We start from the raw sequence: 20572 nt of genomic DNA on the forward strand, positions 1-20572 counted from the left end.
TTCCCCCATATCTCGTTTGGGACTTGCGGTTGCATGATACTATTGAGTTGACATAGCTATGTTTAAGATATTCGTTGTTTAAGAGAAATGAGATCGGATTGCTGACTGTCGTGAAGAAGTTGAAACATTTCGATTTACTACCACATTTGCCACCACAATATCGTGTTGCTACGACAAAAAAAAAAAAAAGACTGGAAGCTTACGTTCGTAGTGACCCATGCGAAAAGCCTCATTCGAAACATCTCTTTCCTTCGCTGATAGTTACGATAAAGCATCGTCAAGGCGGTATACTGCTACCCATCGAGTCTCTTCTTGACTTCGTAGCAAGTCTCAGGATCAATCGCTCGCCAGACAATATTATATCGCAGCAACGCCAAATCGAATATAACCCAGCCGAAAAAAGAAAAAAGAAAGAAAGCAGACACTCTGCTCACGTAATAGTTAACTTCCTATGACGTGCGCTTTGGTTCAAGTTCTAATGAAGCAGGATGAAGCACAGACACGTTTCATTCAGGCTATCGCGATTAACCTAATATATATCCTCAATATTTTGCCTTCCGCGAAAGGACGTACTGCAGGCCCGGCGCTTGTCTCGAACGTGCATGAGGCCAACATGGTCGAATGCGGCTCTGAATCCGGCTCGAATCTTATTCGAGCACCATTATAAATCCTGACTTCATCTCAAGTCCCCGTATTTACTAGGCGCGCGAGGCGATAATCTGATTCGTCAGAAACGCAATTTTCTACTCTGATGGCCACGGCGGGTATAGAAAAACGCAAACTGCAGCCAAACGTGTCCCGAGTTTCAGATGCTATGACCTGATGCCACTTGCATGTCGATGTTAGCATCAATGAGTATGCATCCCGGCATTCCCCTTTGCCAGTTTGGCTAAATTCACGTACATTCAATTGCGGGTCCGACGAGCTCTTCACGCTGCCACGTTTCAATTCGGGGCATTACTGTCCATTCAGGGAGGGCTGTGCGTGGAATTGTACTCGTTGCGAGGGAGAACACTGTTCGAATACAAATTGTGCTGGCGGCCTCCACAAACCTTTGTTCTACAACGTCTGGCCGGCAACGTTCTGAAACACAACCGATGGACAAGCATGCAACCTTCGATCTTCGATCTCACCCATTGAAGAAGTGACTATGCATGGCAATCAACGACAGTCGTACTCGGTCTAACGACTGAGAGAGCCAAAAATCGTTACGCCATTCATAGGTCTTGTATAATTCTATAAGGGCTGAGCTCCCATGTGGTCACAAAAGGAAAGATAAAGCAGAGAGCAAAATCAGAGTGCGAATTAATGAAGAAAGACTCTGCATTCCAGTTAGTAAAATTCTATAAATGAAAATTTCCATCACGTATAGGTAAATAATATGTATATAAAAACTTTAATCTTTCAACGCATTTATTGGGGGATATAGAACAGTCCGGAAAATTTGAAAACTAAGTAAAATAATAATCAAGGCGTCAAAAATGAAGCCGTCGCTGCTTGTTGCCTTGTGTCTCTTACTGATACTCGTTTTATTCTCATTGTTGGTTCCACTTAGAATGCTAAATACGGCATGTTTGCACTTGGGCATACCGACAAATGTGTGCCTTTCGTGCATGCATGTTAATATGAAGACAAGAAGTGTAGGTCAACTCCGGATTTACCTCGCGATCCCTTTCATTGTTGTGTTCAACCGCAGAACCATAGCGATAGAAGATGATAAGCACAGTATATCCATTACATAGTTTACTGTCATACTTATATATTGACCATTGCATGATTTAAAAATGACGAATTCTGTAATAAAGGTGAGTGTGTGACTTCTTCTCGTGACTTCCTGCCGTTTCCTTTTCTGTTCTGGCACACCCATTCTTCAGTAGCTGCTAGGGATGCGCCAACCGAATCCTCGAACCCTCGGCAGGGATTCGAGATTCGGGAATCCGAATCCCAGTGCACAAAAAGGCGAATCGAATCTTTCAAATCCACCAACCACGTTTGTTTGTTTCTTTTTTAGAATTGGAGCCTCCGGAGTCCGCCGAAAGCCTCATTGCCTGGCGGGTGTTTTCTTGTTTGTTTGTTTACATTGCTCTGGACTGAAGGAGTTCAAGCAGGAACTTTCATTACAAGTTTAAAAGTAACATGGTTTTGCTTTTAATTGTTTCTTAGTTTTACGTAAATAATTCAGACTCTAGAGTTTATGTATTTCCTGTAGTCGATGAACAACATGTTAAATAAATTACATTTTAGGAAGAAGTATACGGGTATGTTCCCTCCTGAAAGTGAACTATTATTTAATTTGTTTTACAGCGTCCGCTCTATAGTGGAGACTTTCCCGGCATCGCGTCGGCGTCGTATGCATTCGCATGTCCGCACAAAACTCTTATCGCATGTGCGCTCAGCGCTGGGAGTAAGGTGGAGATTGCCGCCAGTTTACAACCGCTATCGATGGAAAGTGAGATAGCTGAGTGAGCTAGCAATGACTTCAACTTCTATCACGGAAAGGCAAATATCGACAGAACTTTGGCGCACGAATTTCGTCGACCGCAAAAGCACCGCCCACGCACCATCACTACGCAGTGCGTGGAACTACTAGACAAGCCCCACTGGTTGACACTCGCAGCCCTAAATGTAGGCTCCGTACAGCTCCTCGCAGAAGACCTTGTACACAAGTATGTCCTCCGTACGACATCTTTTATGTGTCTTTCCGAAACGTGGATGAAGACGGAGAGACCGATACAAGTCGACGGCTTCAAGTGCTGCTGCGGGGCGCGTCGCAGTGGCAAGGGCAACCGAGCGGCCGGAGTTGCCATTTACCTGCGTGCCGGAGTACTGGGTACACCACTTGAGGTCACCTTTCCTGGAAACGACGTCGGAGAAATTTGTGCCGTGCAGCTTCCCACAGGACTCGTGGGGGCTGTGTGCTACTGCTCGCCTCGTGCCGCGCCGCGCCGGAGTGCATCCGCGACTTTATCGTGTATGTACTCGCGCCTTACCGCACGCACAAGCTTCTCGTCGTCGGGGACTTCAACGTGCGGACGTTTCACTGGCCAAGAACACGACTTTCCTAAGTGATATGTCCGAACAACTGGACCTTCCGCTGTGCACCGACATCCGCCAACCCACAACTAGACGTGGCTCATGCATAGACTTGGTGTTCCAGAACAGCCCCCTCGTTCAGGACACCACTCACCTCGCATTTCAGCGACCACAAATCAATACCCATCACGCTTAAATAAATTTGTCTACACACTTTCATCCGGCCTCATTTCACCACACGCACAGCTGACGCTGGATTTCGCGTTACACGAGTCGTAACCGTCCTGTAATGTTGCATTAAACAGAGATAGCAAATTCTGCTTCAAAACACTTTTCAGTCTAAGTGTTTTCTCCCCTGGCTTTTTAAAACACTTACCTAAAGCAAGGATTCGACATTCGTAAGATTCGTGGATTCGCAGAACGTTCCTTGGATTCGGGTTCGCATTCGGAAAATTCCGGATTCATACTACCATCCTCATATTTTTCTCGTCATCATCACAAGCGTTGGGACCTTGGATTGTTCTTTTGAAGCATTCTACTGGTTTCCCCGCAGGCACCCTCGCCAGAGACAAGAAATGCGAAATTCCGAGGTTCCCGACACATGATTGATGATGACAGCAGCTGAGAAAAAAGCGACCACCGGTTCACTGAACAGTGATTTGGAAGAGATCATTCCGGAAGCTCATTAGTATTATCGCTCTGCTGATCACACTTATTCTAATATGCGAAAATCATCGCATGATACGGATAGCGCGGCCTGATTTATGTAGCAGAAGTAGTTGGGCCTCGAGACCTCCATAAACGGTTACGGGGGAGCGATATCAGATGCCCTCTGTTGCATTGGTATGAAGGTTTTTGAATTCTACACACATTATTTTGCAGAGCCATAAATTTCACAGATCCGCCACGGGTTACTTCGGGCCACTCCGAGTGCGGGACACGGTTTCTCACTTCCATCTAGCGTGTCTAGTTTTCGCGTCTGATTGTGCGAGGTTTGGAGTGGTAGTTTCCGGTACGTTGCAGCTATCCTTTTTAACTTCTTGACACCTCTTTTCATTTCGGCTTGCGTCATTTTTATCGTAGACTTCCAGTTCTGTTCTATCTTGACGTGTGGCATGTCTGGTTTCCACGGTTACCAGTCTGTCGGTTTGTTAAAAACGAAATCGAGAGAAATCTCACTCCAGAAGATCACGCGTCGTACTTGGCTTCGATTCTAGCCCTGGCTCATTGAAGTCAAGCACAAATTTGCCAACTGCATAACCGAATTATCATATGCTTTATATTATAACCTGACGAATATAGACTGGTCTACCTTATGTACTCTTGAAACAGTCAGTAAGTTTTGAGAGTATGCTAGACATACTCTTTCGTATGAATATTAACCAGATAGTACGGGGTATACAGGGTGTCCCAGAAAACTGTCATCGAATTATAATAAAAAACTACGCCACCTAGAATCATGCGGTCAACGGCATTTGTCCTTACGTAGTAAGTAGTCTCAGTCCCTCGATGGAACAGAATGAACCTCGTGTCTCATCCCTCTACCTCTTTATTGGCCTGCTCGCACCTTATACATACGCCCCGGGGTGCCTATGTAGTTCGTCACTCCTGGGATGATATTTGCATATATTGCTTACAGGGGCTATGCGTATGTGGTATGGGGTGACATATCCAACGGTCTTGAGTACGCCCTCTTTCGATGCCGTATGGATGACGGTGTAGGGGCCTTGTGGTGGAGCTTTCGTCCCAGGTAGGCGCGTCTGTACCAGGATAAGATCGCCGAGCTTGACGTTTGCGATGCGATGGCTTTGCCAATGTAAAACTACACAGTAGTCTCAGTCCCTCGACGGAACAGAATGAAGCTCTCACCTCATTCCTCTACCTCTTAATTGGCCTGCTGGCACCTTACAATATATAACGATATTAATTTGTCGGTCAACGAGATGTGAAATTGTTCACAACACAATGCCAATCACATTCGTCTGTGCTTAGAAAAGTATGTGGGCTTTTGAAAACAAAAAAGTCATGCGAAATGATCCGTGGAAAGTATTTTGAAGCTGGAGCGAAAGTTAAACTGTTAGCGTAAGTGCTGGAAAAAGACAAACGATTTCAGCATTGCCTAGTTCCCGAAAAGATGGGATTCGTAATGAAAAACACAATTCTTTTTACACGGTTTGAAACACACTTTGACATGTTTCATGTTCGAGTGCCCATTAGGCCCATTTAACACTAACGTTTTTGTCGTCAGTTTGCTTCAAAAATAGAACCTAAGGGCAATCAAGCCCCGTGGGTTCTAATGGATCCGTTTTGGCTCCATGAAAAACACGGATCACCAGAAAAGGACGGCATCGATAGGTTGGTTGCGGACGACCATGCAATAGAAGACAAAGCAGAAATTACCACTGGTTGGTGACCAGCTCGCGTGGCTGAGTGGTTAGCGTGCTGGCCACGTCACGTCGAGACTGGGTGGTACCCAGGTTCGAATCCCGGTACCGGCTATGCTTTCTTGGGCCTTGGGCCGATGCATTCAGGAGAACTTAACAACTTGCTGCGGATCAGCTCGCAGCTGAGCAGTACGTGTTCAGTGTCCTCTGTCACTGAATGCAATCTGGCGAGGGAGCTATCCCGATATGGGTGTAGAAACGCGCGGCCGTCGGGAACGTTCAGCCGGGATCTGTGCAGTAAGGATCCAAACGGTCTGGGCGTCCCTGCCCGTATTCGATATGTGAGGTGTGGATCTATCCTGTGGAGCAGTGACGTCGGTTTCCTCACGTTCAACCAATCATGTTTTATCAGCCGGGTGCGCAGAGAACAAAGAACACGTTTCACGTCGGAGCCTGTGAAATAGGCTTTGTGCGTGGGCGCGCGTTGGTGAGAGTCCAGTGCCAGACGGTCAGCTACTTCGTTGCCGCGCATGCCCACGTGGCCCGGTATCTACTGTAGCCGGATGTCGTGCCCTTTGTTTGTCAAGAGCTTCGGTGTGTGCGGCGATATCTCGCACCATACAAGTGACAGGCTGCTGGTTTCCTTCGCTGTACGAAGAGCGGTTAATATAGAGTGGCGACGTATTTTAGAGCATATAGACTTCCATATAATTCTGCTGCGGTGGCCGATGTTGGGCGGGACAAACGAACGCATTGTTGAATACCACAGCTAGAAATGTAGAAACCGCAGGTTTGACCCATTTGGGGTTGTTGACGCGTCCGTAAAGATGTATTTCAGTTCTCTGTAACAACAACAACAATAACTAGATAATGATGATGACATAGGGGTTTCACCGCTGCGGTGGGGTACTCTATACCCCAATGCACGTGGAACAGTCCACGAAGAAGATGGGAGAATAATAATAACTTTATTTTTGTTTAGGTGCCCAAAAACAACCACTATGGTCTTCTTATTGGTGCACCACAAAAAGGTATACGTGTTTAAGTAGGTTACGAAAAATAAAGACATTCAAATAGACAAAATGGCAACAACGTTAACAGTTAAACATCAAATTTAAACAGGAACAATGGCACTAATACTTGTAAGAAATTCATGAGAAGGAGCGAAAATGTCAATGTCACGATGTTGTGACGCGGAGTTCAAGATTAGTTGTAAACGGCTGATCGCATTAAGCTTTGCAAAAGAGTGAGGATAAAAAACAAGATGAGACCTCAGAGTACGTGAGGGCAGTCGGAAGTTGATGCTCTATAGTAATTCGGGGCAGTCAATGACACCATGTATGGCCTTATATAAGAAGTGACAGTCGCGAATCGTTCTGCGATGAGATAATGTGGGGATAGCAAGTTTGTTCAGGATATGATCGTAGTTGTAGTAAGTGCTGCAACCAAGATGACGAAGATGAAAAACAGAGATGAAGCTTCGCTGAACCTTTTCTATTTCAGCGGTTCATATTTATGCAGTTCCAGGCCACTGATGCAAATTCAAGAAGAGGGAGTACAATAGAGAATAATAAGCGAAAGAAACAAGATGGATCCCGAAAGTTTTTAGTGATCCGCGAGGTGATGCCGAGTTTACGCATCGCAGAAGTGCGCAAGTGAGTTACGTGCGTGTGCAAAGTTAAAGAGCTGTCAAGATAAAGGCCCAAGTCTTTAATGGACGATTCGCGGAACACACTTTAGCAAATCATTTAAAAAGGCACATAGATTATGTAACTTTTTTAGATTCTAAACAGCATTGGTTCAGTCCGGCGTTAACCGCCGCAGTTGCTGATTGATGAAGTCAATGTAGTTTTCTTGAATCTAAATAGCATTGGTTCAGTCCGGCGTTAACCGCAGTTGCTGATTGATCAAGTCAATGTAATTTTCTTGAATTTAATAAGAGCATTTTACAAAGTTTGTCACGCGAAACTTAAATTTGCTGAAATTGAAATTTCTTCTCTCCAATTCTAAAATATGTGTATGGTTCGAGAATTATTCATACATACGTGGATAGTTTGCATGTCTACTTCTATTTCTGTAAGCTCCGCTGTCCCCCAGGGTTCAGTGCTCGGTTGGTTATTGTTCCTGATATATATTAATGAAATTACAACCAATACCAAAGTTAATTTTCGATTGTTCGCTGACAACAGTATGCTTTTTTTCTGAAATATGAAATCATAATAACCAGCTCCTTTTGAACAAATGCTTATACCCCTGATCATTGAAGAGTGCCCGTATGAGAAGGGTAATAGAAAAAGTAGACAGCTGGGTGCAGGGATTGAGAAATGGAACCGAATGTCAAGAAATGTCTAGTTATGAAAAAAAAAAAAAAACTGCAACACAGTTTCATTTATCATGTAGGCAATTCTCGGATTCAAAAGGTTGATTATTTGAAATAGTTGGTTTGGTTTGGTGTGAGAATTATTTTAAATGCTTAGACGTTATAATATTTAATACCTTGCGCTGGAATTTTCATCTTGAAAATATCGACCGGAAAGCCTCATTCAAACTTTTGGGCATTGCAACGGAAGCTCAAACACGCAACATAGAGAGCAGAACTAACGGCCTACAAGATATACGTGCGCCCCCTTACCTGAATATACTTAGGTTATTTAAATCCACAGACGCATACTACTCCTGCATAGTCTCGAACTAACCGCGCATCGCCAACGCCATCACACTCCAGTATTACTCATCCAGTTTTTATAAACGTGCCAAAATAAAAGCAGGTGACACTAAACGTCACATGAGGTTCAACAATCGAACCAGGCGAACGTCATGCCCACGTGATCGTGCCGACGTGGTCGTGCCCCAGTACACAGGGTGAGAGGAACAATGCACGCAAACTCATTAATTTAAAAGTCGTTGCCTTCGACAGCATTTTTTTTTTCTTCGGACAGCAGTCGTTTTTCTTTTCTTGGAACAGAATTCGAGCACATCCTCCGTTTCCTGTTTTTACTCTCCCAAGAAGTGCGAATATCGTTCGATTTTCCGTTTTTCAAAGTATCGATGTATTGACCTGTCGACGCTCCTTCAAGGACATTTCGATAACTGAAGTCGCGATACGCTAGCCACCGTCGTCTTATACGGCATACTTCAATTATAATGTTTGAACAACAATTACAGGTGTACTTTTGCTAACATGGTGTAACGAGGAATGTAATCGAGCAATGTTAAAATGCGCGGACGTAACGCTGTGGTCATATAGTAAATATGACAATGTCAGGTGGCGCTATAGAATGAGGAGAGACTTGAAAATCTAGTTGCTGAATTAAAAATTCGTGCCAATGAACTAGCTCTCTTCTCAACTTCTATGTTGACGAGGCCCAATGGCAGAGTCCTTGGCCAGCACAAATCACTTCGTCATGTACCATTCCCGAGAATGTCTGAAGTCCAATTGCCCTTTCTTCTGCGGTTGAAAATGACAACAGCTTTAACGAGCATCGGTGCTGCTTCTACACGCCCGCTAATGTATTCGCTACGTTGCCTCAGCAGCATGTCCGCGATACAACTGGTATCTCCGCAAGAAACTATATATAGTGATAGTTTTTCCGATATACTAAAGCGATAAGTTTTTCCCAATATTTTGTCGCTTATCTTTTCTGAGGCACGTATTCTTATAAGCGCCTCTAAGGCAGCTGCATTGCCCCTGGGAAGTGTCGCGCTTTCGTATATTGTAATATATAGGCTGTCGTAGTTCGGTTATCCTCTATATTTCCCAGTCGTGGAACGCCTTGAATGTAGAGAGTGTCCGTGCTAAGGATGAACCGCATTTTTTTTTTTTTAAAGTAGGCATTTTCTATTTCTTCAAGTACAATTAATGTCGATACATTCTTGGTCAAGTGCGCTACTGGCCGCACTAGCACTCTCCATGTGCGTTGTCCTCATAAATTTTGACTAATGAACTTTTCAAATGTCGATGCGTGTGACTACATGTGCTTGTTTGGGGGCGCTGGCGCCATTGCCGCATTTAGAGTGAATATCGAGCCAATATGACATCAGGGAATAGTCCCGAAAATAAGACCAGATATGGTGGTCACTTTTGTCGCTTCGCAGGAAGTGTGCTTTCTGGATTGCCCTTAAATGTGAGGTAGAAAAAAGGCTATCACAGAAAGACAAAGGGCTAAAAAAAGGCGCAAGTGGTGTTCTGTGTGCTGGGGTAGGGCCCTGCTACCACCGCGGGTAAGCAACCCATGTTATCATTACTCTTCCGTCATTCATTTATTGTTGTTGTTGTGCTGGTCTGTAAACAAAATGTTTCTTCCTGGCAGCAGGAAGGAAAACGGTATATCGTACGCTACCGCAGAGCGACAGATCGTAAAAAAAGTGCGGCAGAAATCATTGTGTAGATTGTCATTGAAACGCAATAGGATTTATGAGCTCATCGCGGGCATTCTCCGATGATGGACAGTGTAGAGGCCTATGGAGGCCCAAGTGGCTGACGTACTTGGCAACCACTAGCTTGTCTATTCCCCTGACGAAGACACAGTCAACACTTCCCTTACGGTTTGTGAGAATTTTATCGTCACTGGCTAGATCCAAATTGTAGACTTACTTCATGAAGTCCGCGAACAAGTCGTTCCGAGGCTTCTTTATGTCCGTACTGAAGTCTCCCATGACAATCATGGGCATGTTGTATTTCTTGAAGTTTTCTACGAAGGTAATGCTTGCAGAGTAATTGAAGATGAAGAGTTTGTCTAGAAGTATCGTCTTGAGCTTGCCGTTAGAGGATCCCGGTGTATTGCATATCAGCAAAATGAGGGTGGGGGCATCCTTGTAGTCCATTTCTACGACGCATGGGTGGGGTAACTTCACCAATCATCCCGACGGTTAGCATCGTACAAAAGCATCCCAATGAAGGCTACTGAGGGATGCTCGTCTGTTTCCTGTGTGTGTGCGTTTTCTGCGGTGGGTAGTTCTCCGCAACTACCTATTCCAAGAGCATGAGGGACTGCACACCCCTTTCTCTCCGTACCACCACCATCTTGCCCCTCTCTTTCACCCTTCCCTCTTCCCCTTCCCTTAGCTGCACCACCGAGCCGCCACCCCCGAGCAGGCTCACCGCACCTTCCCCACATATCATTCCACCCCTCTCTGCGACGTATACCTCGCGAAATTCGTCTGCAGCGGCTAGGGTATGTTCTACCATGTCTACTTTGAGAGTGACTAACTTGGTCACTAACGTAATTTCGCCATTTCCCGAGTAGATGGCAGTACCGGCACTTCGGTTGGCTTTTCTCTTCGAATGGGAAACGCATCACAAGCAGGGGCGGATCCGGAGCCTCGCGTTGTGGGGTACGGCGGTTTGTTTGTCGAAGCGCGTAACTGTGGACGGGAGAGTGGAAGATAATGTTAATTTTTTTTCGAGGGGGGGGGGGGGGGTGATTGTGTCTGATCGCAATGTCACGGCTATCGCAGGGTGATCGTACGTCTTAGGCAGACTTCACAGGGGACTGTGCCGACATTTGTCTTGAAGCGTCTGAGGGAAATGCAGGGTATAAATACGCAGCCCGCGTCCGCATTCGAACCCGGGTCACCTCCTCGTCTTGGAATGCCACCATCGTAGCCACTAAGCCACGGGAGCTGGCCATGGGAGTTCTCGTGGCGGTTTTGTAGCGGCGCTTGAACACGTGATGTCCAAGCAGCAGCCAATGAGTACAGTGCTTACGCTGTGACATACTCATAAACTGTGACGACATCAACAGGTATTCATTGTTTGTTTATTTATTTTCCTCTCTCTCTTTCGCAGCAAGTTGGGCAAAAAGAATGGTAAAATGGACGACCGCCAGATAGACTTCTACGTCCGGTGCGATGAAGCCTACATTTTTGGCTTATGAAAGTGGTAAATGGTTCGTGTGCATATCATAGGGAACCGACAAAGGAGCATCTATTCCAGTAAACAACAATTCATACCCTTGATGACATACGGCTAATAATCCAGAACAAATGCACAATATTCTCAATATAAAAGTATTTGACCATTATTTGAAAAGCCCTCCTGCGGCTGTTGATAAGCTGAGAGAAACATTTGGAATGTTTTCCGAAGCACGGCGAGACAATCCTGCCATAACCCCCCACCCCCCCACCCCCACCCGAAGCTAGGTATTCACTCACACTTTTTCACACTTTCCAGAGCCACGAGGGACGGCGCATTTTTCTCATCATTTGTGTTTCAATATGTACCAGCCGGCTGCATCCATTCGTTTCTCTTTTTCCTTCTTCTGCAAAATTACTTCGGAAGCCGAGCCACCGTCTCGTTTCTTCACGTTTCAGCAGCCCGTAGTAGAGGAAATTTGTTCATATTAAAGCTAGTGCCTCTTTTCGCGAATAAAGAATTAATTTGATGCACCCGCTGCACCGACTTTTGATGCTGTGGGCTCAATTTCATGAAAAACCCACAAAAAATACATAAACTTATTTGGAAGCGCATCGCGGCTGTGGGGAGAAGAGCATGGTAGCGCTGCTGCATGTGTACTCGGTCAAAAGGCGTTTTCCTTTATCAATCTCTTTTGTCGTCGTTGCGGATATGCTTAAGATGAGCAACTCTGTAAACAGTGATGCTCTGGTGGATCAGAATTCTGAATGCTGCCATATGTGTGCCCACTCTTCTGTTTGACGCTTTTGAAAAATCAGCACGCAGCCGCGACCTCATAAAGGCATGTACCTAGAAATAGTTACTGCTATGGTCTGCAATTGCTATTCCTATCCGGTCTGAAGACACCTCTCTCTCTCATCAGGTCTGAAGGCATCAAACATTAACTTATACACAGTTAATGCAGGATTGAACTTGTGTTCTCCCTCACCATTACCTGACCTCATGAAGCCGCAGATCCTTGCTGCCTCGTAATGCTGTTGCGCTCGCATATGAAAACATCCGTTACACAATGCTTGCTTCCGCGTGACTCTAAATAAATCTCGAAAGTGCCCCACTCACCGTTTGACGGCTCCTACAAGTTGGGTACATAATACATTTCAGAACCTGATACAGTATTTCTCAGTATAGCGAACACCATGTGACTTACACAGAGGGCCAACCGATGATCTATGGACAAGGACGCGCAAAATGGAAAGACATTAACTCCAGGGAGCCGTAGTTTATGGTCATGAATATGGACCGTCGAAATGTAAGAGCTGTATAATAAGAGAAACCGAGGACCAGTTGCATTATGCAATCCAAGCAACTGCACCCTCAGCGCGGTGGTGGTGGAGATCGGATGGAAGGATCGATAACCCGATAAAGGAGTATCCCAGAAATCTCTCAATCTTTGGCTGGGCACCGTGCACTGAATATTCAGGTCCACTCCAGCCGTTATTGGGAGCGACAGTCCGTCTAACGGGAATCCAAATGGAGGAAGACCTGTCGGATCACTGGAAGGACGAATCTGGACGACAGTAGAAGGATAAAAAAATATGCCACGAAGGAGGGCATTATCGAGTCGCGTAGATCGTCTACATGGGTTGCCCTACTTCAAATCCCATCGGGTCGTCATATCTCAAAAATACATTTTTTAACATTGTTATTGGGAAAAATTGGCTTCCGCAGCCCTAGTGGTTGCCAGTGGCTGTTTTAGTGTCACGGTGTGGCTAAGACTTGAGACTAATTTTTTGTTCCTTATCAGGTAGTAGGTAGAAGCGGGAGGAAAAAGTGTGATTCCACCTTGGTCTAGTTCAGTTTAGGTGAAAGACAAAAATGCGGGATGCTTCCTCCTGTTCACATCCCTTCACTCTGCTGCCACAGATTATATATCGCTTATTACACGTTATGTATTATCATCGCTTCTGATCACTTCAGTGGTACAGGCGAACAGGTAAGCTCCCACTAGTGAAGTAACCTGATGGAGAACCATGGACATCATAGGAATTGGTGCTTATCCCAGCGACAGCTTGCGCACCTTTCGAACTATTATAATTGTTCTAGGGAGCACATAGTATTATGGTATGGGACCGATTCCCCGTGCGCTTCCTGCTTATGGCGAAAAGACGTCCGACATACTAAAAGCACTAAGATAGATGGCACAAACACACACGTGACGGACAGACGGTACGCTGACGTAGCGCATCGTCTGTCTGTCTGTCACTTGTGTGTTTATGTCGTCTGTCTGAGCGGTTTTAGTATGTCCAACGTTTACCACCCTGCACAATGATGTGCTTTAACTGAAAAGTCGTCACTTGCCACATTTTACGCGGAAGAGATATCTGTTCGCGAAATGTAATGGAATTGTTTCTAGGACGTGGCGCAAGGTTCTTCAACGTAGTTGCCTTGACTCCATCACTATACTTTTTTTTATTTTTTAGTAGGCCTCTCTAACACGTTAGGCGATACACCTTGTTTGCTGCCGTTTTGAGGATTGCTTATCAGCGCAAGAAAATGGGTAAAATGGCTGACGGCGTCAGCAAAACATGCTGGAGGAGTTTAGCTGAACCGCATGAATGGATACATTTTTGCAACATTGCAGTTATTGACTAATGTTGAAGTTAACAGTACTGTATCTTTGCCGCTGTCTGTCCGTCCTTGTTTTCCATCTCATTTTTCAAAACGACGATCGTATTCGTCCCCATCGATTCGGAAACTATGGTGGCATTTTATTTCTGGAGATGATGACATTCCTTGAGATTGAGGGAAGGCAACGACGAACAAGGTGTTGATGTTGGCGAAAAAAAAAATAAGGAGAGGTTCAATTCGTCACAGGACAAATTGGCTTCAAGAAACAAAAGGACGAGTCGTTGACGCCCTCCATCTCAAGGAATGCCATCATCTCCAGATTATCCCGAGCTCGTTTGTACCGTACTTTGATGTTCAACAATTGTATTCCTCCTTGATCACTGACCATGGTACCGAAAAACCCACGCTAATTACCGGCGTAGCTTTTGTACTATTTGATGAAATACAGCGCAAGAGCACACGCAGGATGTCGAGAGTATGGCGGAATTCTCTCTCTGGAAACACGAGGAAACATCATTCTCTAACCGACGAATGATGACAAGCCTTTGACAAAAGTGAGCAGCCCGAGCGGCGGTTTGTCTGGAAGGCTTCGAGCAGTCGAGCTCGAAAACAATCGTCTGTGAAGTCAGTCGATAATGCGTTGCCCTCTCATTTGCGTGCAAATGTACGTCACCATGTCGTTTCTATCACTACCTCCCCTCCTTTCTGCAGACGCAAAGCCAACCTGAAGAACTCGTTTACTTAAAGAAGCACAGAGAGCACTTGCGTCATTACCCTCTTAAAAAAAAAAAAAAAAAAAAAAACTAAGCCGTTAACCTGCCTATTAAAGGGACTGTAAAGCGAATGGTAAACCTGTAGAAACTGTGCTTTTCTGAAAACTTGTAACTAGGACGCTTCAGATACGTAATAGCTCTGCTGTACATTGAGCATTTTTTAGCAATCTAATTTCAAAGATTGTTGCGCCAAGCAAAATTTGCGGACTCCGGGACACGGCAACTCTGGGGCGACTCGCACGCCATCTATCGAGAACGCAAGCAACTAGGCTATCCATCTGTCAGGTCGTTCCCAGGTGCAATGGGCTCTTAGAAGGTGCGCGGTTGGTACATCCTGGAACACTAGAACGTAAGCCAGACACCCGTACAAATCGCCTGGATGCGAGGTTTTAGCACACAGCAGTGATAACAAGCGACTTTCACAGCTCAGTTCATCTTCTGGTGACTCTACTCACCTCGGGATGCGCGCCACTCTACTCATCGGTGACGGCAGAGGAGCAGACGACACGGAGACGTGGAGAGAGAGAAAGGTCAACACATGGCGCACGTCGCGCTGATATTCTTACAAAGTTGAACAGCTTGAACCGCACTTTTCAAGAGTTGCTATTAATCTTCGAAAGGGTAATTAGTAACCTGTCTCAGATGCGTTACGTATAACTTCAATATCACGTAATAACTCTCCGTCATCTGGGTCGTGCTCCCACTGTTTTCCCCGGCGAACGTAGAAGGTCGTCGCCGTCCAGTTTCTAGAAGTGCTCAAAATTAATTAGTAGCATAAGTATGCAGAACTGACAGGTGATGACTCGTGTGTGTCATCACAAAGCCAAGTTCTACATGATGGTATCTTAAGACATGGTGGTTATATTTCATTTTATAGTCCCTTTAAAATACATTATGCGAAGTGATTCATCCGGCAGATGCATAAATTACGCAGAATTCGATTTGAAAAATTGCGACCGTGCGCAACGGTGGCAATGCCCGCATCTTGGTGCCCGGGCCGCTTTGATGCCGTTACGGTACAGTCTGCTGATTGGTTTAGAGAGCGCCGTCTGCTACCCAGTGACAACTGGGAGAAAAAAAGAAATGGGAGCAAAACTCTGGCCCGCATTGGAGCGCGGTCACTCTAGTGATTGCAATGACATCGCCGGTAACGTTTTTCCCGGCCGAAGGCGCTAGCAATGTGGGGGAGGTAAACATTGCTTCCAGCACCATGTGTCGGAGATTTCCGGCGCACGTCAAAAGAACCCCAGGTGGTCCAACTTATCCGCAGTCCTATACCCTCCGGCACGTGCAACATGTCGCCATACCATAGGCAGACAAACCTTACGTGTAACATCACGGGACCATTACCATTATTACTATTATTTCCTCCTCCTCCTTGTTTCATCCTGCAGACGAGTTGAGCGGGAACGCGCGTTTATATATTTGGGTGCGTTTTTTTTTTTTTCCTAAGAAAAATATTACGTACAGATACATTTTTTTTTTGTGTTAGTTGTCAAGCCACATCCTTCCATAATGCGTCAGAAACAGAAAATCTCTTAGCTGGCTTTTTGGACTCTTTTAATGTTTGTGCATTTTTCGAAAGAGACAATTGTTGAAATAGACTGTCGAATGAGGTCAAACATTAGGGTGCTTGTTTCATATGCACGTTACCGATATGGCACAGCGCAGCACCGGATTGATGTGAAGTGCTTAGAAACATGAACAGAAAAATACAAATACATGCGGTCACTTCTAGTATCTACATTTTTACTCAGCGTACTTCTTTCGTTTCATGCGTAGCCTCCAGGCACATCCATCCATGTATTGTCTTCTCTCTACTGGAGTGCTCATCTACAGAAACGTAAGATAAATTTTCTCCTTGTCCTATAGACTAAAACACGCAAAAATAAATATAATATTTCACAGGTTCACCTTCGCAATGGATAACAAGAGCAAGCCGCCATTCTACATTTTCAAACGTTTGTGCCCCTTACGCATGATAGCTCGCACGAGGATCGACCATCTCTGATTGCAGCAAGCACAAATAAGATGCAAGTATGTTTAGCGCCAAGATTCAGTCCCGCATTTGAAAATTGTGCACTTGAAATGCTGACGAAGATTACAGGAACAACCCGAAACGAACCGTTAGAAGAAAAAAAAAAGAAGCGCAGTTTTCTTTTCTTTTGCTTGTTTAATTGAAACTAGAGCCAAGATGAGTGATTGCAGTGGTTGGATTTTACATACCACCCTTCCAACCTTGCGGAGCACGCAGACGAGTGTCGGTGCGATCTCTGAAATTCTTACTTCATGTTTGTGTTTACTTCGATAGATATACGAAGTATGAACTATGGCTGGGAATCCACACTGGGCTGATACCATCTAAGAGACGCCTCGTCGGCGACGGAATAGAACTGAATTTACTGCATTTCTGAATTACCAAACTTGCTACCCATAATACGAATTACAACCATTGTAAATGTAGAACGCGGTAGGATGTGTAGGAATGTATGGGGAGGGATGATATGTAAGGCGTATGGGCGATATCTTACACAGCTCAGGTAATACTCGCTAACTGCAGGTAATAGCACTTGCACTACACAGTTTGAGCAGTAAAGGTATGATATGTTTTGTATGTTAAGCGCTACAAAGCATACTAAAACAGCCATTCCAAAAAAGATTACAGAGAGCATCTGAAACTTGCCACGGAGCAGAGTTCTAAATCCAATGCTCTCCAACGTTTCCATTGCCATCTGTACGGATGATGCTTACTATTGCTTCATCGGCAAATCCCATCATGCCATCCATCCTCCTTTGCCACTATCGTTGGATGGAATTTAACACTGTCTAACGAAGGCGGGCATGAGCCCCTTGAGTCAGTTGCCCTCCCATTCGCGCGGCAAGCTTTATGCGGCTGGAGCACAATTGAGCTATGCGTCGTCACATCCGTCCTTTGGGTCAATACTGGACGTGGAGCTACCGTGAAGGAAACACATTTAGCGCCTGGAAGAAAAGGCCAATGTATGTTGTAGTTCACCAAATGGCATGGACGAAGCTGGGCAGCGATGGCTGTTCACAGGACTTCGGTTCCAGGATCGCTGGTGTACAGTCAGCTTGTGTACACCGGCCCTCGCGTTCGTCCAAACACAAGTGTGAATACTTGCTATAGCGTTGTTTGACAGAGAGTCTTCCGAGCGGCTAAGGCGCGGAGGATCCTAGCAGAATCTATACTGAGCACGTCACAAGCTTGATGGGAATAAATGATTCATTCATTCACAAATGTTTACATTCGCGTGCACCTATACTCCATATAAACTCAAAAGAGAACTCAAAGGGGAACTAAAAAAAGGGCGTCATACGTGTCTCTACCGCACAGTTCAGCGCGCTGCATTCCTGTGTTTTCGGTCGAACCAGCAACCTCTGTCGTTCTACCTGGAACTTTGACCGTCCCGAAAGTTTCGCTCTCGCTTCCTTGTTGAAGGCAAAGACGCGCGGCATCGAACAATGTAAAGCTAAGCAACAAACGCTGACATCTAGTGAGTGAATGATACGATGCACCATGCACTAGCCCTCACAGACGCCACTGGCCTGTTTGCGATCAAGATCACGGCGAGGAATTCTCGCAATTGGATCCTCTAAACAAAATCAAGACCATTTCCGACCGTGGTCGACATCGGAGTCTGAGGTTCATTATGTCCAGTTCTCTCGGATCTCCTCTTAGAATAGAAATATGCGCTGGAATGGAGAGACCGCATTTCCTTGCGTTGGATACCTGAGCGTGTTGGCATCAGTGCCAAAGGGTGCGGATATAATAACTGGATAATCTGTGGCTTCCCGTGACTTCGCGGACAGCTATGAGGACTATTGAGACTGAGTGATGCGTTTAACGTACGGGTCTATGCGACACCAGCGCCAATCACATTCTCAAGACGAGATCGCCTAGCTTTAGACTCGACGAAAATCGAAGTGCGGAAATCCCCGGTGCGGAAAAATCCGTTAGGGGCACTGTACAGTCCTCCTGTTGTCCTGCCTTTCCATGTTGGCCTCCATAAGTTTTCACGACCACCTTCCGTCGAATGAATAACATTTAGCATTTAAGCAACGTATGGTTTCTATTATCGCCGGACTCTGCTCCACCTATGGAGCATTATGTGACCTAGGGTTCTTTCTCATAAACTGTGAACGTTACTAACAAGACCGAATTGTCATGAAGACCTTGATCGTCGCCTGTTCGCGAAGCTTCTGGCTCTATGACTCAATATAGAGATAAGGTCTGTATTTGCGACTCCTGCGAAGTCGTGGCCTCCTAGCGGCGATTTGGAAAAGCAGCGTGAGCAAGTTTGAGAGCGCGTGCGGGCAGAGGAAGCGGTACAGGTTTGTCTTGTTTTTGGACAGAACGCAAAAAAGAAAGAATCTATCGAAATCAAAAAGAGTTATGTTGCACTCCTACCTGTTTCTCAGTTTGATGGAAATACCCCACGCTTTCCTTTAATAATTTCCTTACCTTAAAGAAGGCAACGGAATTCTCGCCTGTTGACCCACCAAACAAGTTTCTGGATCATCTTTAAAACATTTGTGGCTCTACGCAGCGAGACAGCCACGATCATGGGGCGACGCCACAGTGGTCGGATTGTGGATTAATTTTCGGCACATAAGAGTTCTGAAAGGGCACTGAAGAGCCACTGAAAATCGCAGCACACGGCGAAGCGGATTTGACATCCCCTGCGGAAGGGATCTATCTCTGCAGCAGACTGGGTAAACATTATAATATTGCAAGAAGGAGTATCACAAGAAGCTCGTCACTTGTCACACTTTGTAATACAGATCAAGGAACAGACATTTCTTTGTCGTACTGACATGTATGCATTTTCACATCTCAGACAAAGCAAATAATGTCAGTATTAACGCAGCGTATTAAATCATCCACCATGTTCTCTGAGTTGTTCTGAGTATTGTTCATAAACCTCTGACATACAGTCAAAGTTCTGCAAAATTCACTGTAGGTTATAGCTAACGTCATATGAGCATATATGTTCTGTCTCTGTCATCACCACACCAAACACAGAAGTGTGCTCTTGAGCTCTTGCAAATGCCCATGTGAAGATTAGATTGTGCATTATAATTTTTTTAATTACTTGTGTCTCAAAGTTCCGAAAATAACTTTTTTTTTTCTGCAGACACTACATTACTTTTGTTCCTTTGCAACACTCACATGTAAATAACACGGGATAACCGGAGGAGCAACCCAAGAATGGCATTGCTTTCAGACTACTAGTCCACATTCCGTAACATATGCTATGTGACCCTTCTCAAGCAGGTAATCTCCTGCTTTGCCTTTCTTTCATGACCTCTTTGTGCACTCGACTCGATCCCGACGTTTGTAAACAAACCCCGACGACCGAAACTTTCTGCCTACTTCTCTGAGTTGAACTGCACGGTAGGAGATGACACGCAGACAAATGTTGTTGCAGATGTTCCGCTTTCATGAAGTATATCAATTTTCGCGTATTAAAAACTGACACAGAGTCCCCAGGATGAACATAACACGACCGACACTGCTGTTCCTACGCTCGCTTTGCTCGGGGGACCTGTTTCGTCCGCCATCTTGGAAGTTCCGTGCGCTACCTGTAGTTCATTGGATTCGCGGATACTTAAGTTGGTTTCTGATCGTGTACTCGCCTTATGACCGAACTGTCGTGGAAGCAGAGTTGTACGTAACGCCGTTGCTGTAGTCGCTACTTTTTTCCGGTAACGGAGCCGTAATCGTACTTTTTTTAAAGGAACCGTAAAGCAGTAGTGGTCTAATCTCAGAAAATTTACTTTTCTAAGAAAGAAATTCACGTTTCTTCCTTTTGAACAGTACATGTCCCTGGAGCCGCCTTGCACTCTACAAAAGGACTGTACATACCCCACGTGTTCCG

At 45.3% G+C, this 20572-nt stretch overlaps 1 protein-coding gene and 1 long non-coding RNA gene across 3 annotated transcripts in view; one reads left to right on the forward strand and one right to left on the reverse strand.

Annotated features, from left to right (window-relative positions):
- Window positions 1-20572, reverse strand: part of LOC135397274 (tyramine/octopamine receptor-like) — a 147465-nt gene that overhangs the window by 60862 nt on the left and 66031 nt on the right. The window lies entirely within an intron of this gene.
- The window catches only part of LOC135397286 (uncharacterized), a 38339-nt gene continuing 29004 nt past the window's right edge, over window positions 11238-20572 (forward strand). The window contains exons 1-3 of the long non-coding RNA XR_010423627.1: window positions 11238-11298; window positions 16455-16515; window positions 16581-16709. This is a non-coding gene — a long non-coding RNA (uncharacterized LOC135397286). The remainder of the gene's footprint in view (window positions 11299-16454; window positions 16516-16580; window positions 16710-20572) is intronic.

Source organism: Ornithodoros turicata, chromosome 1 (assembly GCF_037126465.1).
Source record: "Ornithodoros turicata isolate Travis chromosome 1, ASM3712646v1, whole genome shotgun sequence".
NCBI lineage: Eukaryota > Metazoa > Arthropoda > Arachnida > Ixodida > Argasidae > Ornithodoros > Ornithodoros turicata.